This window comes from Buteo buteo, chromosome Z (genome assembly GCF_964188355.1).
Source record: "Buteo buteo chromosome Z, bButBut1.hap1.1, whole genome shotgun sequence".
NCBI lineage: Eukaryota > Metazoa > Chordata > Aves > Accipitriformes > Accipitridae > Buteo > Buteo buteo.
In genome coordinates this window covers 50,597,262-50,621,830 of record NC_134204.1, presented here as the reverse complement: position 1 = coordinate 50,621,830, position 24,569 = coordinate 50,597,262, and positions in this window count along the sequence as shown.

Genomic DNA, 24,569 nt, shown 5'->3' with positions numbered 1-24,569 from the left:
ATGATTAGGAAAATGAAAGGTGTCTGTAGAAGGTGCATTGCTGCTGACAAAGCTGTGTGGTGGAAAAGCTCAGTGAGCTCTTAAAAATTTTGTTTGTTAACAGTTTTTATGTGCACTTCAGCATGTTATTTGCCATTCATATCCTGTATGACAGTCCCATATTTTAAAAAATTGATAAATTAGTTCTAGGCACTGATGTTTTCCAGTATGGGATATGCTTCTCAATTGTTTGACCATCACTCCATTTAGGAAGTATGCAACAACTGTACAGAGGGAACAGGTTAGGGAATATTTTTTGGTTTTCTCTTCTGGATCTCAAGAGGAGTCATTTCTACTGGGATCCCTGTGGACTGATGACAAAGAATGGCATGATTATTTGTTATAGCCAGTATCCTAGCATACAGCAGTAATTCTATTATTTCTCTGTCACTTAGCAGCCTTTGTTTGGATTTGAATCGCAGTGAATTTTTAAAATGTATAAATTTGTTATGGAGCTTTAATATTGACTTGTGCTGCATAGTTCTAATTAAGTATTCCCAGAAATGCACTAAAATGGCATTGTGTTTGTTGTGTTCCTGGGTTTGGTAGTTGTTTTTTTAAGGGGAAAAAAACCCTTAGCTGTTATTTCCCACTCACCTAAAAGCTCTTTTGTGATTACAATCCATATTATTCAGGCTCATACTGACCACACAGTAAATAATGTTCAATTGCCTTTGATTACAAAGAAGAAAAAAATATCTCTGGCAATTACGTATTTTTTAGCACTGCTGTAAAATACAAGAAGAGCACTTGCTGATTCCCTAATCCCTTGGGATCCCACAAAATCTAAGATTCTTAACCACGTTTATCAGATTCAAATATTGCAGTGTTGGACGGGGGGAGCAGTGGCTTATGGAGAAAATGAATGTTTCAGGCAAGAACAATTGTATTTCTTTCTTTCTGTAATGGGGAATAAAGAATGTGAAGGAGCCTAATACATCAATTTTTAAGGGGTGGGGAAAGAATGATGACTGTAGTTTGGAATCACAAGTCTGGAGAAATGTGGGAAGCTAGAAAAGACCTTTGAAAGCTTGAAAAATTATTTTCATTGTGCAGATATTACCGTCTCTAAATAAATTCCAAGATTCCCAGGCACCTCTATTCAAATATCCAGAAAAGGATTTTCTGGACTTTCCTGTGAATATCCAAGGCAGTCTGTAGCTTCAGTGACATTTTAAACTAGACAGGCCATAGAAAGTTCTGTAGGAAAAATCCAGCACTTTTTGTCCAGCCCTTTTCTTTTGGAGACTAACCCCCAGAAGACCTAACGGTGTCCTCTCTTCCTAACCGCTGTTACAGCATTTCTGTAGGTAAAGTTCAGTATACTGATAGGAAGAATATCAATCTGTCCATTTTTCTTTCATGCTGAGCCCTTTTCATTTGGGACTTATCATGATGGGGAAAAGGTGGCCAAAGATTCCTTTGATGGTGAGTTCAGCTTTCCTAAGTACAGAGTACAAATCTTCTGAAGTGGGAAATATTTTTCCTGGTTTCTCTGTTCTCCTACAAGCATCTGTACTGTAAACTAAAGTGTCCACAGGGCAGCTAAACAGACAGTTCAATATCTAATCTAGAGAGAAGGGCAATGCTTCTATGGTCTTTGCATTTCCAATTTCAGGCCATAAACCTTTCCAAATTAAGAGAAAAAATCTGTGGGGTCAGAACTTATGAGGCAAAGAACAAAACCTCAACCCAGGGCTTTATCTAGAACATCTAATCAGATCTGAGTTAAAACTAATCCTTAAAAAAAAAGCCTCAGCAATGGATATAACAAAGAAAAACAAATCAGTTGGCAGTAGAGACAGACTTTATAGTCTGTAAGTTTACTGTTTTGATGTTGTTAACCATTTAAACAAGGTCTCTCTTATTAAGAAAGGGAGGTCTGAAGTGCTTAATACTTTTGGATTCCCATAAAATAAAAAAGGAGGATCATACAATTGCTTGTGTTTTCATTTTCTAGTCAAACAGAGGAAGGTATACTTTTTTATGCTAGTTGATCATTTGAGCCCTAGCTCAAATAATCCTGCTCCCATTTCAAGGTCCAGAATCACGTACACCCAAAGCAGGAGTAAAGCTAATCTGAGTTACAGCTGGAAACGGGCTCATACAGGATTCCTCTCAATGCCAGAGATCAGATATAAATTATGACAAACTCCTCTTGCAAGAAGCTGTGGTCTTGATTTTTTCATCAGTAAAATGAGATGATGAAAAGAGTACCATTCCCCAATACCTAAGAGGGTGTTCTTAAGATTATTTGTTTGCAGTAGCTGGAAATGTGAATCATTGTATTTTTATTAAGATATAGGTCACTTGACTAAACACATTATTTTCTTCTAATATACTATAAGACTGGATTTATGGGTACTTAGTAGTCTGTGAATTCACATCCTCTGTAACAAATTTTCATGTTCGCTTTTAGCTGCAATGCTTAGAAATGCTGTGTTTGTATGGATGGAAAAACAACAAATCTCGTGCAGTTGCCAGAGACCTGCTTATTTCAAAACATAAAACCTGAGCATTTCACTTAGATCAGCAGTAGGGTCTCCAACAGCCTGTGCCGGAAGTCATAATTCCGGGAGCAGAAAATTAAACTGCCACTGTACTTGCCTGGCCAAGCGCTTGCGGACGCTCCAGAAGCAGGTTCAACATGCAGAGGCAGGGCTTCTTGCTCCCATTAAGCATTTCAAACATCTGTCCCCAGTGTTGAAAGCTCTGCGCTGGCATCTGTTGAATAGCAGATCATTTGCAGTGTTGTACGTCATGGGCTTAGCTCATCCCAGTTTTGATAATCTCTTTATTCCCTGCATGCCTACCATGATCTGAGATCTGCTGACACAGGATTTCTGTGGTTCATAACTTCCATCTCAAGACACAGAATATGGCTTTAGGGCTTGTACTGCTTTATGCTTTCCTGTTTTGAAGTTCATTCCCACCTGATGAGGTTAAATCTTGACGGTTGTTTTGATATTCAAGCACTTCTTTCTGGCGAAGGCTTATTGTCACTGCTTACTCTACAGTGAGCGGAAATAGATTTCCAAATCTCATCGTGTACTGGGACCCAGAAATGCCTAACCTTTAATCCCAGGTACTGAAAATGCTATCCATGGCTTGAGCATGAAAGGTCATGTTATTACATAAATTCTACACCTTCTGTTTCTTTCTTAGCAAAATAGGCATCACATCTCATGAGCATTTCAATGAACAGTTCTGCTGTTTTGGATATAGAGTATTTTGTTCATCTACTGGGCAAGAAATGTCACTTTTACATTAAGATAGCACCAGACCTCTGAGGGAGTATCTGAGCTCCAAATTCACACGCTTGTTAAATGTTTTGATTGTTCTCCTTTGCTAGAGTGCCCTGAGATGCATGGAGACCTGGTTTTTAATAAATACTATCTTTACAACCCTGTTTAAAGTCTTTGTATGTTCTTATCTGGTTTTGTAATCTTTACTGCATTCTTAAGTAGCCCTTTTGTCAGGAGATTGGTAATCTTGAGCAAAAGGCTCTCATATAAACAGAAATTCTCTTAATTGCCCCCTGGACCAGCTTGCAGCCTTTTCATGTGGGTTGGCTGGGTGATTTCCACTGTCTGACCCATTTAGGGAGGGGATCTTCTGACCTAACATACATACTCTTGTTGGCAGATGAGGCTTTGTAGTTTACATTCCTGGACAACAAAAAGTGTCACTGGGAGGCTGGGGTCAGAACACATTTCCTTATACTCGGGTTACAGAGGCACTGATTGTGGTTATCTTGCAGGGTGCTTCCCAAGCCAGCATGTAGGGGACCCAAATCCATGACTGTGACTCCCAGGCACCAGGATAATGTAAAAAGTAATGGGAATTAAGAATGTGGAAGAGATGTTGCTATTATCTACAGTCTGAACACCACAAATTCAAAAAATTCAGACTTAGTCTTTAGATGTCCTGAAACAATGTGCTAGGGTTGTGATCTGTCTGAAAAACTGACGCACCACTACATGTGTAAAGACTCACTGTTGCAAAGCCTACAAAGACTTTCACATTTGCCAGTTACCCTATAACTGCTTTAAGAAAAGCTAAGTTAAAAGAACATAAAATAATTTCTCTGACAGAATCCAAATGTAGGTCATGAGATGCCAATGTTTACAGAAGCAAGTGAGCGGCAATGAAAAGAGAATAAAGTCTACCTACCTACTAGATTAGATCCAGAAGTGTCTTTTACTTGATATTGTCCAGCTGATAGCTGGTTATGACGCTTCACACCTGCGTGACTTCGTCTGTGGTTCTGGGGTCAGCTCTTATATATCTATTTTCCATTTACAGATAGTAGAAGGTATTTGGGAGATCACGCTTTTTTAGTAATGATCCAAATGTATGCTAGGTGCCTGTAAGAATGCCTTAGCCCTTAATCAGGTAAAAGTTTCAGACTTCCAAACTATTTTATGCCCCTTCCAGGAAAATGTTAATGACTCTACTCATGGATAGGTGTGGTTATCACCTGCCCAGACAGTAAACAGAGTCAGCTAACAGCTACTTCTGGTGTTGGGATAATGGTTAATGTATTGCAAGGCAGAAAACTTTTTCACTGGGTGTGGCAGTGTTTAAATGCCAGAATAAAGCATTTTATATATTGCATGAATTTACCACTTCCTAAATGTGCTTTATACCATCAACTGATCTCATTAACTGAGTGTGAAGAATATAACATTTCACATGCTCTCATGCAGTAGTAATCAGTGCAGAGTTTAGGAATGAATAGAAATTTTCCCATCTACTTCCAATTTTTTTGAAGGGTACTATGACAATACTTAACTTGGCTTAGAGTCTGCCATTCCTGGCTGAAAAGAACTGATTTTTTCAAATGTGCAGTCGTTCTGTTTATGACTTTGCCATGCTAAGACTACTCACTCCTTTATCTTTCACAACAAGGAGAAATATGGGACAGATGAGGGAAATGCAACAAGGATGAAAAAAATCAGCTGGGGGGGTGGCACTAAGTGTAAGTGCAGGGGAATTAAAAAGAATTTGAAAGTTGGGCCTTAGCATAAGTAAGCAGTTTGAAGGAAGAGGGAGCAGAATGAACATGAAAGGTAAAAGAAATTAGAACAACAGGTAAGTTTTTGAACAGCTGCATAAGAAAGAGGCATGAACAAGGAATATGAGAATGTGGAATAAAGTTGGAGAAGAAAGTAGTTAAAGATGAGAATAAAACAAGGACATGGAAGGAAATGGGCATAATGACATGAAAAGAAGATGAGAAGAACAGCAGCATTGAGTTTACATGACTCTAATTTATTTCTGCAGAATGTTAAGTGTTTTTAGAAGTTCCTGGTAGTAAGGTCAAACTGAGAGAGTTTTGTCTGAACATGTGAAAACTCATAAAGGCTCCCAAGAAGCCTGGGCTTTCCATCTGCTGTTGCATTTAAGGGTCTGCCTTCAGAAAGCGAAGTGGAGATCCTGAAGATAAGTACAGCAAGACCTAAGTAACTCAGATGAGAGAGCAAATGAAGGTCTTTCCTGAGAGATTTTTAACAACCCCATATACTGCTCCCTATCATCAAGATAGGAATTGTCATGCCATTTCATTTCTGCTCATCTGCTAGATCTTACAAATGTGCCACCTTTCCAGCAGGAAGAACTGCCGACGGGAAGCTGAATGAGGGACCCTCCCATCCTACATTTTTCCAGCAGCAGACAGGGACATGGTAGCACAGAGGGGAGCTGCTTGTGCTGAGACATGAGGAGATGGAGCTGGGGGAGAGGGAGAAATCAGTTTCTTCTCCCAACTCATGGGGGTCCTGGGCTGCCTTTTTCTTATAGCAACTGGAGAGATACCCTTCCTCCTCCCAGCTCCCAGGTCTTTGGTAGCTCATCCAGTGCTCAGAGAGCGACCACCTGGGAGCTGGCTTTTTGGTCTAAGCATTGGTCTTCTGTAGTCACCATGGCATTCACCTAAAGCAACCAGATTTTAATGAATCCAGTATTGATGACCTTTCTCACTCTACATGACTCACCAGGCCGTGGAAACCTTATGCGGGAGCTGGCCTTTTCTGTTTGTCAAATATTGACTTTTTTTTTGCCTATTGTTTCTTCCTGAGCCTGTGCCAGCAGAGCCCAAGTTTTCACACAGCCCTGAAGGCTGGCTTGTGGAAGAAATCAAGGATGCTGCAGAAACAAGCCTCGTGCTGGTATTGAGCCAGTGGGCAGTGATGTTCTCCATTTTGCAGGTAAGAAAACAATGCATAGGCCCGCCCACAGCTAGGAAATACAGGGAATGCAAGAAATAAAACAAGGAAAGAGGCTGTAATAGGATCCTGGGTCCAGGCAGGGCAGCTTTTCCCTCTGTTTGTGGCCGTAGTTGGGATAAAGGGCTGCTGCGGTACATAGATGTGCACACATGTCTGGGGGACTTGAAAAGCAGAGGTTAGACTGGGAACCTTGAAGGCCTCGCTAATGGACTAGGTTCTGCTAGAGATAAATCTTATTCCAGGTTTAAATACCCTGCTAAAGTAATTCAAGTAAACAAACATTTTCTAAAACCAAAATTAACTTGAGTCTGGCCTGTAATTGTCTGATGGGTGAGAAGTGTCAAATCATCCTCCATCTGAGACTAAAATATAACAATCAGCCTCTATTTTTACTGTTCATTCCATACTACAAACTATTTAGCAACAAAAGGTGAAAATGACATTGGAAACAGACCCAAAAGTTGGTAGTTTTGTAGTTTAGGAGGAGCAACAGTGGGGGTGATTTTATATAAGCTGGCTTCCCCTCCCCAACATAGCTTCATCAAAGTGCTTTATTATATTATTGCTCATGCTTTTGTACTGTTTTCTAATATTGTACTGACTTGTCTGAATCACTTTGAAAACTAAGGCTACCTCCTTCTGAGACAAACCCAGGCCTCATTAAAATTCATAAACAGGCAGCCAAAAGCTTTGAGCGCTTTTCCATTGACACTGAGAAATGGAAGTGTCCTTATTTATCCTGATGATAGCATATTATTTCAAAGGGTGTCCACATCCATAGGCAACTGGGCTTTGATTGATAACATTTAGGGCTTACTATGAAAAAAACGGATTTTCATTAAGGAGTTCTGTGACATGAACTAGTCAATGGAATCACAAATCAGCACTGTTTCAGTGTTTAATAACTTTCGGTATGAAAAAACTTCATGTTAGCATTAATTGGAGATCTGTGCTGACACATAGCAGTGGTCTGATCTACCCAGGTAGCATGTGTGTATACCTGGGACTCCATCGTGTATTGTCATTGCTGATTACATGAACTTTCCCTCATTTGGGGGGATTAGTAGGGAAAGGAGGGAGATAATTACTTGTCTCTGCTCTTGAGTCCAGCTGAGCTCATGTTACAGAATTTAATACCAGTTGTGAAGTATATTTGGGCACTGCATTGTTTTTGTTTGTCATTCTGCCAAAAATGCACTGGGAATAATGATATTTCTCCAAAATCATTCTCAAATTCAATTAGAAAAAGAAAAATTCATATGCTTTAGTCAAAGATGAAAATTGAAAAATTTTGACACAATATAATCTCAGAAATATAAGAATTTAAATATATTAATTGGCAGCCACACCAATGATAATCAATCAGTAGGTCTTCACAGGGCTTCAATATGGAAAGCTTTTAAAACTTCAGCAGATAAAATCAACTGGGGTAACATGTTTGCTTAGAAATGTGTGTAAATGTCTGTAGGATATACTCTTCATAAAAAAGTTGCAGAATCTTGACTCCATTGGGCAAAGCTAGCATTGCAGATTGACTATATGAAACATTAGTAATTGATCAGTTGTCCTTTGTTTTAGTGAGTGTCTTTGGAAGTATCACACATGACATATAATATAGATATCAATATAACCTTCTAATTAAGAACTGACATTTATCTGTAGCTTAAGGTTGGCCTACAGCTAGTGTCTCAGAACCAAAATAATTCTTGGCTTTAAGCTGAATTCGTTTATCCAGAGAGTTTGGGATGTACGTCAAACAGCAGATTTCTTTTTTCTGCCATCCACACAAGCTAGTAGAGATTCTGGTGAGAACTGGCATACTTGTGCTTATCTACAGCAGTGGAATATCTTTCTGGACAGTTCTTTTTTAAAAGATGGCAAAAAATTGTAAGATTAGCTGGTTTCCTGAGATGGCCACACCTTCAGGTAATATGATTTAAGTGATAAAAATGTAATTAAGTATATTTACATTTAGTTTCAGCAGCAGAATTCAAAAAATGCAAGCCTAAATACTATGTCTATGCTAGTTCTTCAGATCTCTGGAGTCTGCCCTGACCTTCCATGGTGTATTGTACATAAGCAAAATGTTTCTTGGACACCCTTATGAAATCTAAGAGGTAACAAGCCAAAATGTTAAACTTGTAAGCATAGCAGTTAAAAACACTATTGCTGATGTTGATAGAAACTGTGTTATTACCACTCAGAAAATGCAGAGAATAAATGTGGAATATTAGATTTGTTATTAAGAAACTATACATAGAATTAAGTTACTTTTTTGAGTCTTGCCTTTTATAAAAAGGCTCAAAACAATCCTATTACAGCATGAATTCTCCAGTAGATTTGATAGAGGCTTGCTTTTGTAACAAGCATAGCGAACATATGTTACTGATGACTTTTATTAAATGTGTCTTCAAAATAGCAGTAAGGACATGACAAGAGCACTTTGTATCTGAAATCTGTGTGCCTTCTAGATTTGTTGTATGAACCCAAACCCACCCAACAGAATTTTTGTAACCTTGGGTTTGGCAAATCAACATAAAGATGGTGACAGTTTTTAGTAAATGGGCTTCCAGCCAGTTTGTCAAACAGGAATGTTTGTGCCTACTTATCACAGCTGGTAGTGAAATTTGTTCTGGTTTTCAGTCACAAAGCTGTGATTTCCCAAGGAAATCTTGCTACAGGTTATGCATTATCAGAAATATTAATGTGATTTTGATTTTCAGTCTTGTTAAATCCATAAAATTTCTCAGCATTTTATCTGAATTTGTCTAGTCCATTCACTGAAATGCTGAAATGGATTCAGGAGGCAAAATACACTCAGTTCAGAAGTTCTGCACCTGACCCAGACCCATTACTCTTAAAAATATATAGCCTGGTAAGAAACGCCCTTTGCAATATGTTTCACTCTGACTGCCTCCAAAAGGCTCGGAGATCTTTTGTTTTGATATCTAGGATGAATAATACCCAGCTTTGGACCAACCAAGTTGCTTTTTTTCCATGTAATACAGCCTTGTAAACATAAGTTATTTTAAGTCAATTGTGTATTAGCTCTGTGAAGTCAGTGAATACTTGATGAAATGCTTTTTTCCTTACTGAAATATTCATGAAGCTAATTTTCAACAATCAACAAAATCGAGTCATGTTTTTGAAAAAGAAAACAACATCTTTCCATATCTGCATGTTGAATACAAATCAAAAAAACCCTAAAATAGAAGTGATCAGATTCACTTTTTGTATTTGCTCCTGATTTGATGAGAATTTGGAGTCCCAATCAGACAGCAAGTGAATAGCTCCTTTATTATTACTTTGATTTCAGTTATCAGCCATCCTCTTTTGGGAGTGAGTATGTAGTAGTGAATTTGATACTGAATCTAGAACACAACCCTGATCATAACAGGCACTGACATTTCTATGTGGGATTTAATTTAATCTAATTCTCCAACATCTCCAAATCTTATTAATGTTTCCTATTTCACACACATACAAAAAAAGTTTAGCTGGTTTCCAACAAAATGCTCTGAGTAGTGTTTTCATGCTGTCTAGGGGAAAACCTGGACCAGTAGTAAATCCACTGAAGTCCATCCAATCACTGCAATTTGACCTAATCACTGTTTTGGGGTGGTGTCTTTAGTTGCATGGTATATCAAATTCAGGCAAAGGAGAAGTTTCATTTGTAAAGGATTATTTCAGTATGTAGTTTTTGGCTTTGGACTCAGGAACATATTTTGAACTTTCCTAATTATGAGATCCAAAAAAAAGACCACAAATGCCTTGAGGATAGCTCCGGTAGCACCTCTCATTTCAGCTGAGCAACCTAGAGGTTGATACAACTTCAGTTCTAATGGAGAAGGATGCACAACTGCAATTCCATGGCATGGTTTGGAAAAATGCACAGTGGCAGCCAGGCAGATGGGTGGAGAGGGAAGAGACATGGGATGGTGACCTCCTTATCCACCCAGCAGTGGAGCTTGGCTGACCTGGGGAAAACACCCCAGGACCCTAACGCTTATAAGCTCTCCACACGGTATGTGCTGAGAAGCAGGCATTTGGAAGAGACACATGGAGAAAATCACAGCCTTGCTGCTGAGCAAGTTACTTCCTAGAACTATCAGGAAGGTTTGCAAAAAGCAAGATGCTGGAAATTCTGGCCATGCAGGGAGACAAGGCATGCTATTCGAGGGCATAGTTCTTCTGTTCCCTTCAGATTCACAGTTTGGGGCTTTCCCCGGAGTCAAGAGACAAGTGACTGGAAAGGACTCAAAACTGAGCTGGAGGAGGAGGAAGATGGTAGCTGGGCTTGCCTTAAACAGAATAGCAGAGTGGTTGGAATGTTCTCCTAGGAAACAGGAGAGAGGAGTTACTTGCCCTCCTCAGCCTGAGGCTGTCAAAAACCTTATCTCTTATCTCTCTCCTAGGAAAGTGCTGTAGGCACCAGGCTAGCTGTGAAGCTGGCTGGAGGCAATCCCCACCTTTCATGTGTAAGCTTTTCTCTTGCAAAACACGAAATACAAGAAGCATTAGGAACAAGAGAAATACTGTAAGAGGATACTGTAACATGACTTGTCACCAAAGGTTAGGTGAGCTCTAAGAGTGCCCACTGTAACGTGCATCTCCCAGAGGGCTTGGGCAGAAACAGCTTGTTCTTGAATCCTTGTTACTTTGTTCAGCAGCTAAGTTTGGCACCAAAAAGATGGGCAGTTCTGGCCATCTGCAAAGTTGCTGCTGTAGGTACCTGGGAATGTGGGAATCGGACAAGGTGCTGGGCAGCTCCAGGCTTCATCGACACCTGAGCTTGAGAGGTTCACAGCTGAAGCACCAAACCCAAACAGCAGCGCCTCGGGTGTTCTGCCTAAATCCTGAGGCAGTTCTCCAGTGGATCTAGCTGTAACTCTTCTTAAAAATTGTGTGATTACAAATTCATTCAAGTAAACACATTTTTCAAAGAAAGGGCACTTCACCCCTCTTGGATTCAAACCATTTTGCTTGTAGAAAAAGCTAAGTTAGAATACGAAACACCTCGGCATATAAGAATAAAATGTGTCCACCATAAAAAGACCCCTCATCAACAAAACAGAAAATTACAGCTGTGAAATAGTCAGGTTAGACAAGACAAGGGTAATGCTAGTTTGTCCCCCTTCAGATTTACAGTTCACACATGATAGATCTGAACAGGCTTGGGGGAGGGGGAGCTACGTTTTAACTTCACTGCTTATTTAAATAGCTGACCTTTTTCTCACTTGGCAGGATTTCTAGGTATCACTTCTTTATGTAGATAAACTGTTCTTTTGGCTAACTTGGCTCTTCTTTAACAACTGAAATATTTTGAAACAGATACCAAGCACAGCATAAACCTGAGCATGCCATAAATATAAACGTAATTTAGAAAAAGCACTCCTGGTCAGACTGAGTCAGCTGCATTTTAGTTTGTTGACTGTGTTAGTTCTAGTGGAAACAAACAGAAAACACTGGCATGTTAACAGAGAGTGATGAGAAGAAATAACCTGGGCCTTTCAGAAGCAGTAAAAGTGCAGTAAGGCAAGAAGCTTTCAACACGTTCTTACAAGGCAACCGTCTTTCTTCCACTGAGAAGACTAGGGGCTCTGGGGTATCCTTTCTCCGTTATGGATCCACAACTGTTCTCTAATTCTTTAATTGTATTTTACTGAGCTCATGCCTGCAGTACAAGATGTAACGTGCATTCCACAGCCAGACAAACCCGTTTTTGTTCACTAACAGAGCAGTGAATTTCTTCTCTCATTCCTTCTTTTGAATATGTTTTGGTTTTCTTTTGATCCTGTGTTTTGTTGGCATACTTTTATGATACTGTTATTACAAATGAGTACAAATGTCCTTATTTACGGAACTAATGTAGGTAGCATTGTCAGTCTCTGGATACCAAATTCTTGTCTGCATGTGGAAATTAAGACACACATTAATGTGATATTATACTGCCTTATAAGTGTCCCAAGTATCTCTATATAGACATACTTATCCTCCATTAAAAGTGCATTTTTTTATTCAGTATCCTTTGGAAGCTAAAAAGTAAAACCCCATGATTTCTATTTACATTGAAAGTTAACTGGGATTCAAGTAACATGTAAATTTTAAGTACAATATATTCTACGTATTTATGCAAGAGAATAATAAGAATGTCTCACTCAAGTTTAATTTAATTGCCTTTAAAAGTGGATTAAAAAAATGTCTCTTTTCATTGGTAAGTGTTCCATATTAAGTTATTAAAAAATAAATCTGGAGTATTTATTCCCAAAGTAAAGATATTTGCATAACTTCATGTGTGATGATATTTTGGTGTAGAATAACATATTCTGGTTCATATATTTTAATCTGAACTACTTCCCACATAAAAAAAGTTTGATGATTTAGCCCAGTCTTGCCCCATTTGCCTATGAAAATAACATCAGGAAGCCAGATAAATGGTGTAATCCTGATAGATGGCATCAACTGTTAGTTGACCAGTTTCTGCAAGTAATGCCTAATCCTGTTCTTGTCATCTGCATTCTGGCAAGATCTCTTGGTATAGTCCAAGGTAGTGTTGCCTGTGTGAAAAGTCAGTATTAGGCTCTGTGATTAACCACATCTCTGAGCCGCCTGCCTGAATCCAGTTTGTATTCTGTTGATGGCTTGATGCTGCGGTATACAGAATGCTATAATGCATGGGATTTCAGCCTTTGGTTGATTGTTCTCCGAACCTTTGTTAAAAATCAGCCATTATGTCCTGATTTAGAGTCTAGTCCATATTCTGCATATCTTCTGCATAACTCATGCAGAGGATGTACTGTAGCATTGCAAAGAATGACTAATTCTTTCTCTATTATGATGACTCACTATTTGTTGTTCTAAGAAACAGGCTTCTCAAATCATGGCTCTCTCTTAAGTTTTTTTTCTTCTTCTGCTTCTTTTCATTTTTTTCCCCTTTTCATATTTACTATTTATCAGTCTAGGCAGATGAGAGACTTTTAAATTTTTTATACAAAATTTCCTCCAGTATCTTGCCTTAAGTATTGTCTGTAGAATTTTTCCCTCCTACATGAAGATTTAAGAAAAGATCATTCAAGTATCTAACACAATGAATAATTTAGCATTTGAAAGACATATTCTTTCAATGCTACAATTAAATCACAGTTGCTCCTTACAATTATATGTAAAGACATTTTCTATCTAATCCTGTTGATTAATCATGTCTTCCTTTTTTCCACTGACTAGCTGTCTAAATTTACATGCCTTTTGCAATTACCTTAAGCGCAGCCCTCCAAACTTCTGCTGTTATAGCTGTCTATAGCTAATTCATTGTAGAAACAAACAGCTAGGTGTTGGGCCTTTGGTAAAATTTGGGTAATTTATTTCTGTATTTAATATTTCCTTTGGACTGATTCACAACCAAGGCAGGCAGCTGAGATGTTTTTGTTTGCAGATTTGTCTTCTTTTCAAAATCCTGCAGTTTTTCCTCCATTTTATGGTACACAGAGAAGTTTACTGTTCATTAAGCCAATGTAATAAAATTATTGTATCTTTTGGCAATGTCAGCTACTTTGAACAATAGAATTCTTTCGAAAACACCAGCTAGCAGTACATTCTTGTGGCACACACTTCAGTTTTGTGAAATGATTGTTTTTGTTTGCTTTGGGTTGGATCGGTGATTGCAAGCACATTTTTAAAATTGCCTTGTCATAAGTTATTTTCTTTAAATCATTATATTTTTAATGTTTGTGTGGCTTGCAATGGCCAAATTGGCTGCATCATTAACTCCTGGTGAAAAGAACTACACATTTAAGACCTGTTATATCTTTCTGTTAGATGGATGTTGGCATGCACTTGACTTTGAAAATCTGCCCCGTTGGTAGCTATGACAACTTGTGATAGATTCTGGGGTATTATGAGCAAATATGAAAGGTGGTGAATAGCATAGAGGCTAAGAAGAATTTCTCTTCAAGGTTAGTTACTGTCTGTGTCCCCACTGAATTTCTTTACAGCCTTGATAGTAAAGGCACTCCACAAGTACCTCAAATTTAGGTCCAAGGTGTTCACATCCCAGATGCTGTGTGTTTATGTGGGAGAGGCTGTAAAGAAACAAAAGAAGTTGGAAAAAAAAATAGACATCATGTGAAATGAGGTTTTCTTTTAGGGTCCTTGATTGTTTTTCTTGATACATCTCCATCTTTTCTGTGTGAGGCTCTCTTTTTGGTAAAGACCCCAAATGAGGATTGCAGGCTATGGGGACTTCATCATCCATCTGGACATGTATCTCCTCTCTGCTCAGCTGCCATTCAAGTTCAGGAATTGCAGATGGGAGAGGACAGTCTTTGCGGGGTGCCATGGCTGTCAGCATCCTTCAAGTGCTGGAAAGGGGAGGAAAGGTGTGTTGACCTCCAGCATGTAAGACAAGTTTTTATGGCACTTATGATCGTGGAGAGAAACTGTAGAGCTCAAATCACCTGCTGGAAACCTCTCTCCATGACTCAGATCTTCCTAGGGATGTCTCTGGCCTGGAAAAAAAGAGTCCCTGCTGCCTGCGTCCATTACCAAGACTGATTTCAGCTGCTTGGGAAGAGACAAGAACCCTAGAGAACAGATCTGCTTGGCCTTCAGATCCCTCCAGGGCAAACAGCTTGATTTTTGCTATTTAGAGACTTATTTGTCAGACAGTGCTCTTAGAGACAGGAGAAGCAACTTACCCTTGGAATACTAAAACACTGTTTCATGTTTCTGCTGGACATCTTATGCAACGCAGGAAGGCAGTGCCCACCAGGATGGAAAAGACAAGACAAGACAAGACAAGACAAGACAAGACAAGACAAGAAAAGAAAAGAAAAGAAAAGAAAAGAGAAAAGAAAAGAAAAAAGAAAAGAAAAGAAAAGAAAAGAGAAGAAAAGAAAAGAAAAGAAAAGAAAAGAGAAGAAAAGAAAAGAGAAAAGAAAAGAAAAGAAAAGAAAAGAAAAGAAAAGAAAAGAAAAGAAAAGAAAAGAAAAGAAAAGAGAAAAGAAAAAAAAAGAGGACTGGCTTCTTCAAATAATTTGCTAATCTGTGGGCAGTATTTATCAGCTGAAGAAAAACAATTTTGTGTGCTACCTTTCTTGATAACACAAGACCACTATCAAGTGTGCCTACATTTGTTGGAGCTTCTTAGACAAACTGGCAGCAAGCCAGAGAAAACAGGCCAAATAGCCCATGTCTGTGGAGTTAGCCACAAACTGAAGGAGTCATCCTAACCATTGGGAATCACCTGATGAAACCAAACCTGAAGTCCCAAAAGCAGCCAGGGCCTGCAGGTGTGCACAGTGGATTGGGGCTGGGGCTCAGGGACGTGCAAGGTAGCACTGAGCAGCATAATACAGAATATTTATGTTACAAGCTGAGCAGTGTTAGCATGGAAAAGGGAAAGTTTAAGGAGAGGGTTGAACTAGGATAATGAGGGTGCTTAGTGAATAATTCTAGGGCCTCTTGTGCTCCAAGGGCTAGAGTGACAAAGAATCACAGTGCTTATTTAAAAGTTTTAAAGAGTAGCTGGTGTGGTTTAAAGAGTAGCTGGTGTGGTTTATATTGTGGTCTCTAAAGTTTATGACTGGCCATAAGCATTTCTGGCATACAGGCAGCAAACCTGCATGATTAAAGCGTTTGCTGCCTGTATGCTCCTGTCTTTCCAATCCATTCTTCCTAATGGAGCCAACAAATAATCTTGTACGTCACTCTCAAGTGTGATCTGTGCAGAAGGAGGCTTGTGAATCCTGGTTTAATCAAAAGTTAAATGAAAATCTCAATCTGTGAATCACAGGGACATTTACTAGCAATTTACTCCATTTCTGAACTTCCCTTGGTAACATACTAGGCTGTATGGATGACAGAATTAGTCAGGAAAATTCCTTCTGATCTGCTTCTGCTTTTCATGTTGTCTTTTACCACATTTTAAAATTTTTTTTTTGAGCTGAAGAGGGTGAGAACATTGAATAAGACCAGGGTTATGAGCACTTAGAAATATTTCAGTGGAGAAAGTACAAGCTGTAGAGTTGTCTGAAATAAACATTATGCCTGATGAATGTGCTGGAATTCTTTGAGTGCACTCTAAATTGGCAGGCAGAAGTGAAACAAATACAAATAATCTTATTTGGAAGACAAAGCTGTGTATCACAGAGGAAAAAACAGTAACGGTCTTACAGGACCAATGGATTTTTTTAAATGGATGTCTGTTCAGTATTTGACCTCTTTTTTTCTTTTTTCCTGCATTTTTCTAGTATCTTCAACTTTCTTTAATAAAATCATTAGACAGAAGCAAAAGAACAAAATATTACTGCTTGTGCCATTAAAAAAAAAGGAGGGGGGCGGTGTAATGTGTATCAAATCCTAAGATTTTGCTTGGGTGATTTGTATCTTCTTGGCAGCCCATTTTCAATCTAGTTTAGGGTACTCCAACATAGTGCTGGTTTACTATCTTTGCTTTACTCTTTTTGAGTCAGCCTAATCTGTGTCTTAATACTTGCTTAGAATTTTGGGTAGTGTGGATGTCATCATGATATTCCATGTGTTTATGTGCTTTATCCAGTGGCAGGATAAATTGCTTCTCGGCATACTGCACATATTTCTTCTGTTAATGCAAACTAATTCCATATGCCCACAACAAAACCCCACTTGCTACTGTCCCACCAAAATATTGGAGGAAGTCTGTATGGCTCTAATCCTTTTTCTTCTATAGAAGAAAGCTTTGAAGTTGCCATCTATGTATCCAGGTTTTAAACATGCACAATAACTGACCAGAATTAATAAAATTAGGCTTGTTACTCACGTTTTGGTGCTAAAGGCATTTCTTTTTATGGCATATACTCATGAGTCTTGTTATAGTACTAATGCAGGAAATGGTAATTTCACCTTTTATCCGATATTATATCATTTTAAACATCCAATTAATGTCCATATGTTCTGGCTGAATCTACCATATCTGCATGAAGTTACCTTTCAGCCCACACTCTCTCCAGTAGCCAGCGATACATCTCTGTAAATTATCTTGAAAGAAGAAATTGTTGTGGTACCTCTGAATTAATAACTTTTAATGATTTTCTTTTACCTCTAGGAAAAAATTTTGAAGAGAAAGCCACCCTCCTTCAGTTTAGGGGACCAAAACACAATGGGAATTTCCTTATCAGAAGCCTTTCCCCTACATACTCATATAATTAACTTTTGTCTTCTGTATCAGGCTTTTAAGTTCACTGCTGTGTTTTGAAATTATGCCCTTGGACCTTCCACAGAATTAATTATCACCTCTTTGCTTCTGCATGTGGTCTGCAAATTCTAGCCTTTCTTAGAGGTTTGAAATAACAACTTTTTCAAGTTAAATTTATATAAATGTTTTTGTAATATCTTAAAGTCCAATGACTTTCCTTCCTTCAGTTAATTCTCTTGTGCTTTGGAGGCCTGCTTTTTCCTATTTACAGAGAAAAAGAAGGCTTAGTATTGTTTGGGAACTGGGAGTTGTTGAAGAGGTTGTTGGACCCTGTGGTCAAAGTAAAAAGGAAGAGCGGGGATTAAAGTCCTTCTGTGTTTGTCTCATACATCTTGATCCCTCAAAAGTTAAAAAAATGCAACAAACCAAACAACAAAAAACCTCGAGCCACAACCAAAAAAACCAAGGTAAAAGATTTTATTCTAAGGCTTTTCTTTCCTTATTTTTGATAAAAATTCCTGGATATCCTCGTTATATAGGTGCTGATAGTTTTCTTTAGGAAAGGACTGAACTGTAGGTAATATAACATTTGTATTTTAATGTTAAATCTTGTTGAAAGTTAAATGCTGAAAGAATGACTGTAAAGTTCTTAAAATTTGAGGGGAATTTCAGTTGAAGGGTCTGAAATGCAATGTAATTTAAAATGAAGCTAGGAAAACATTTTCATCTCTGTACAAATGGCTGGAATTTTTAGAGTTTATTGGAATTAGGCAGAAAAGTTCATGGAATCTGGACATTTAACTCCATTGGGCTTGTCTGAAAATGCTAGTTAATACTGCCTGTTCTACAAAAAATATTTCAGGACTTTCTGTACCAGAATAGCAGAGGTGCACCATCTGTATCTGGGCTGGTAGGAGTTCAGAAGGGCTAAAGTTGGAGTCTCTGTAATGGTACATGTTGTGTAATCTTAGCAGTGGACTGTGTCACTCATGTTACCTGCAGAGATGTGTCTGAGGTAAGTAGAAGTTCATATCTCAGTATACTTGCCCATCTGGCTCCCTCTGTCAGATTCTGGAGACGTCTTCAAAATCCCACAGGTGGAGTCTCTTGCTTGTTAAAGCATGGTAATCAAAGGGTCCTTGGTGTCTTAGCAAATGTTTGATATTTTCTTTCACCAATTCTACACTTCTAAAAATTATTTTTGTCTCTTAAAAATATTTGGGAATATGAGCAGGCAAAAGATATGGTCATGGAGACAACACTGGCTGAATCCAGCCAAGATGTACTTGCCAGATAGTCAGTAAGTTAGTCACCAGTGTGGTTTTGCATCTTGGATAACATCAGCCTAAAACAATTTGGAGCAGTTTAGCCATATCAGGTGTTAGGTTATGGACATACTCATGTCCTTTGCTAGTACTCTAAAAAAGGCAGCTTCCTTATTCTTCAATGTTAACCTTTCTGTTAGCTATCAGTAGATATCTGTCAGTAGATTTTTCAAAACTTAAATTTAACCTACCTGTTATGTCTGCATTGGTGCAGTTGGCCATTCCTCTGGCTTAGCTAATTATTGCTGTTTCCTCATTTATTGCTATCTGGATCTGCTTTACTTGTCCTTTCCTAATAGGTTGAAAAGCAGAGGTGTAAGGGATAGGTTAGCGTTGCATACACATGCCTTCCAAAGTGTACAAATTCTTCCTTCATGCAAAATGGTTGGCCTCATCTCACTGTTCTAGCTGTTCATATCTGCTCCTCCTCCATTATCTGTCATGCTTATAATAATTATGCCCATTGACTGTAACAAAAACTTTTATGGCTTTAATGATGTCACTTTCATTCCTTTAATGACTCAATCCACAAGCTGACAGATGTTATCCACCTGCCAGTACTGAAACCAACCTGATCTCTGCTAATCGAGAGCTTTATGCAGTTTTCCAATATGTTTGCCAAATTATTTGAAGGTATTTTTGATATTGAAACAGCATGGCAAATGGCAACACTTACTGGTTTATCTTCATTAAAGGTGACAATATTTCCGTCTGATTCATTCAGTTTTAACTGCCCTTGACTTTAAAACATTGTTAAAGATTCTAAACAGCTTAGGAGAAGATATTACTTCCAAAAGCTTAAAAATCTCACTTGGGAATCCATCTGTGCCTGTACCTTTTTTTCCTGTTGACAAATATTTGATTACCTGGCTAATTTCCTGATGCAGAATTTCTGTCTCCTGTCTAAGCTGCTACATCTAACTTAGGAGGGATTTTCCCCATCAAGAGTGATGCAGAGAGGTATTTCTCTTGCTGGAAAAAATATCATCTTTGTGCAATGTCTAAGTTTAATCTGATGGCCTCAATATTAGCCGACTTGGTTCTTCTGCTGTATTTTTGTTGTTGTTTTATTTTAGAATTCTTAACTGCAATTGTTTCTTTCTAAACTGTCAAGTCTGCTTTATCATTTTTCCAAAGAAATCTCTCTCTGTGAATTGGATGAGAGACTTGTTTTCATTACTTTTTGAAGTTGCTGAACAGTCTTACTCTGCTTTTTTTTTCTTAGATTCATCAGTCACTAATCAAATAGTTGAAAAGCCATTTTTAATGACATCTGGGTGGTGATAGAATACTTGAAGCATGTTGTTGCTTGGCATCTAAAAATAACAGTATGGACTTTATGCTGAAGCAGAGAGGAACCCAGCAAGGATAAACTGAGATGGAGTCATACATAGTTCTATAGGTCTGTAGTTTATAACCTGTGTGCAACTGATAATTATCAGGAATAAGTTAAAATTAATTCATGGACAAACAAGCATGAGTTATGGTATCGGGAGCATAGGGCTCTATTGCCATTTTAGGCAATGTTTCTTCACAGACAACATTCCACTGTCCTGGGCTGCAAAATCTGGCCAAATTACTTATAACTGTGGTGTCTCATCTTCTTCATGAGGAAAAGAAGCATCAGAAAAAGTAAGAGTGAATCCTATTGATCTTGAAGGATTGTTGTTAGCTATTTCATTAGTGCTTTGCAAAGTGGTTTGAAATCTTTGACTGGACAGTGGCACTAGAATGAAAACTATTCAGGTTGATTTTTTGTTCTAGTGTTTGGCACAGCCCGTACGGAGAGAATAGTTGTATTAACTCCTAATGATCCTATTGAAAATAAAACCAAACCTGAATGCTTTCATTTTAAAACAGATTAGCCAAAGGCAACATCAGAAATAGGCAACATCAGAAATCAATGGTCCAAATGCAGCCTTCCAGGATTTTTGTAGATTGCACCAAACCTTTGGGGATTTTGATTGTGCAAACTACAATATAGGTACGCTGGCACTGATCTGATTGTTGCTGCTACAGCCTCTGCCAAGAGGATGGAAACTAGTGAACAGCTTCAAGTATAAATCACGTCTTTCTTCATTTATCCCATGTCTAAGAACTGTTCTGTATTACGAGGGTTAGAGGAAGAGATGGAAGGCACTGACTCATAGCTGATGGCAGCCTGCACACCAGGGGATACGGCAGTCTTGCATTCTCATTTTGTGCCCAGAGAAACTGTGGATGCAATTAAGATATTAAATTCAAGGAAACTGTACACTGTAGCTGGGGGAGTTCAGTAAATACTTCACAGATCAGTTAATCCTTCTATTATTGCTGACTTCAATTAGTTCTTTACATATAGGTACAGTGTGCTTTTTCTTTCAAACAAACGCCAATGTTTTCTATAGTGGACAGAAGTGGCTTTGAGCAGTACCTGGCAACAACACTCTTGCCTTTTCTAATAGTTCCAGCATTTGCTTTCCAGGCTTGTGGCTCAGCTACAGCATTGAGAAAGAGCCCCACAGCAGGAATGCTGCAGAATCCAGTCACGCCAGAAGGAGAACGGAGGTCACTGGGCAACCCTCACCCGCTGGGAGAGTGAGCACTCATTACAACACCAAACCTGCCTCTTTCCTTCTGTTGACCTGCACAGATCAGGAGCAGTCCTTGGGTGCCGTACCTGGGGTGCTGCAGTTGGAGCCATACATCTGTAAAACACGGCGTGTGCATGCATGCATGTAGGTTCACAGAGATTATATGGATATTACATCCTTTCCTCATCTTCTACTCCAGTTCCAGTTTAGGAGAGGCTGCCACTGCTTTCCAAACAATTATAAACCAAACAAAACCAAACTTGGGGTTAGACCTGCCTCTTTGGCTTTGGTTCAAAACTGTAATTTGGAAAATTTTTGTCCAGAGGTGTGTGGTTTTTTAAGTTGGTCCGAACATACTGCTGCTGCCCTTGCTTTCCAGAAAATGTCATAAAATGTTTAAAGAAGAAAAAGAAAGATGTTTCCCAAGAAATGTATAAACATTCAGAGTGCTGCTCAGCAGAAATATGCTGTGGCCTCTTTCCACAGGGAAGGCAGAGGAAATTGGGACTTCACCCCTCTGACCTCTTTCAGGAAAAAAATATGCCCAACCCATATAACTACATTTTGGTGTCAGCCTTCAACAGAGTTCCAAAAAAAGAGAGATGAAGGCTCCCTTCCCCTTCCTCCTGAGCACAAGTTTTGATTCAGAACAGGAAAAAACTGGTATTATCATGTCATCATTGTACCAGAGAGAACTATTTTTAATTTTTTGAACTTCCTTCTTGGAGGCATGTAAATATGACAGACTCTTTAAAAAGCCCAGCAGGGAATTTTCTGAATCCACGCACCACAGTCAATTCACAGGAAAATGTGCATTTCTGCTAGTGCAGCCATAGCTATATCTTAAAACCTAGATGCTAAGCAGACACGTGTGTTCAACCAGGCCTCTTGTCTATGCTGCTTGCTCTTAAGGTGCAAACAGTACAAGCTGCAACTCAATGAGATTCCAGTCCTAGATGAGCAACTGGGTTCTGCCAAAGTAGAAATATGCTGTTAATTTTCCTCTGTGACAGCAATGCCACACCGTCCTCCCACTTGACATCTGATCATATCTGGGCAGACTTAATGCTTTAAAGTACTAGACATCAATGAAAACAAAGACAGGGGTGGCAGTGGGGGGTGTTTGACAGGAGGATGGCAACACTCCGAGCTCTCGAGGCCAGTCCCTGGCAAACAATGAGCAATTTTTTATAAGAGCAGTGAGCAGAACAGCCCAGAAGCATGCATTTGTCCCGAAGAGGGGCACTGCAGCAAGCCAGGTGGGGGGGTGTTTGGGTCAGGAGGAAATGCCACCCTGATGTGAGGGGAAGACCCCGAAATCCCTGCGTTATTGAGGAGCAGGGCAGTGAAGGGGCCCACGCTGGTGGGGCAAGGGGCAGTGTATAGAAATAAGAAGGGGAGCAGGAGGTGTTCAATGTGATACAAGTGTTGCTGCGGCTTGGAGTTGTCCCAAAGGTAGTTGGGGGCAAGAGATGTCCATGCCAGAACCAGTGTGGTGTCGAGGAGGTTTTGATTTCTGAGGAGTCCAGAGCATTGGAGCTTCCTCCAAGACCTTGGGATGGGTTCACACTAATGGTATGTATCTGCAGGCATACAGCAAGGTGTACGCCCAGCCTTTTCCTAAAGGTGTCCTGCAGGATTTGAGAGTAGGGCCGGTTTTACAATGGAGTTGCCAACAAGCTGTTTACTAGTGTAAATAGGGTCAAAATTGGAAAGATCAGTCAGCCTTTTGTGGCTGAATTGTCCCTTCTGTATTTAATAATATGGAACCACAGGTGCTTTAAAAGTACATAAGTATTACAGGTATGTGTTCTGGAGTCTGCTCTCCGTTAGTGAAGATGTCATTTGCTTCCTGACTTGCTCTTAAACTTGAGAATCGCCTATAATGGTTGTGAAAAAGCCACAAAACTCAGGATTTTTGCTGAAAACTGAAAATAGAATCCTTGCATCTTTTCCTGATAAGGACATCTTCAAAAAAAAAAAGCCAGTGGCAAAGCTTACAACTGAAAGTCTGTGTCACAAGCACGACGGTACCACAAACCACAAATAATAATCCTAGAGAATAAGGAAGGATAATAATAGCTTCTATGCATTTCTTTCTGCTTTCCCTTTGTAGGCTGATGTCATCATTATGAATTGTCAGTTCCTGGGATCACAGCTAATGCTCTGGTGGTTTTGTTAGAAAGATAATTCATGTAGTGGCAGAAGCTAATTGTTCTTTGGATTTGTCCTTCATTGTGGAATTTTATGAATAAGTTTGTAAGTGAATTTGAACCTTATCTGAGCCATTTGGGTTTGTCCCCTGGTGTCGCTAGCTTTATTCCCAGGTTAAACCATCCATCTAATAAAAGTCCCTGCTTCCAGAATTAGCTAAGGGGCACTAAGAAAGCATTTGACACTGTAAAATGGAGAAGTAAAAGTACAGTAGTGGCAGCCTTAGGTTTCAGAAGTGCTTTCATTGTATTATCGTCAGCTTTTCCAAAAGCTGCAGTAGCCTCTGGTGACCTGTCTGCAAACACTTCCATTACAAAGAATAATAGGTGAGGCCATCCTTTGTCAGTTCTCTTTCAACATGTGCTTAGGAAAATAGCAGAATGTCTCATCAGACAAAAGAAAAGCAAGGAGAAGTATAAAGAAATGTTACCAATAGGCAATAGTGTAATTGTTGGATGGGGATGATAGTGCTTATAATTCTGATTTTCCTGCAGTTGTTTTCAATCCCAGCAGACTCATTTTCAGCAGAATCTGAACCTAGCACTATTCAACAGCTTTCCCTTTAGTATACGAGGTAATTTACCATTTCAGTTGGCCTTGCAGTGACTGAAATATTTAGGGGATTTGTGTAGTGACAGAAATAGATAAGATGTTTGAGGCAAATGGCTTAGCTTTGTTTAGGAAAATCTCCATGGGATTTAAGAGGATGCACTGATGTAATACAATTGGTGGTTTTACTAAAATTCTTTCTGAATAACATCTATGGTAAAAGTATAGCCTATTCCCATTACAAAGTCGTCCCCACCTCCTACTCCCCTCCCCCCCAATAATATCCTTCCTGAATGAGTTAGAAACCTGTCTAGAGGTGTAAATAATACAGCAACAACAATGAATACAGAAATATTTTGGAAATCTATTTATTGTCTTTATATACTTGTTTATAGCTGTGAAAATCAACAACCAGATCCTCTAGTGTAAGCTAAAGCTTGAGGCAGTTTCATGTGATTGTTTAAAAAAA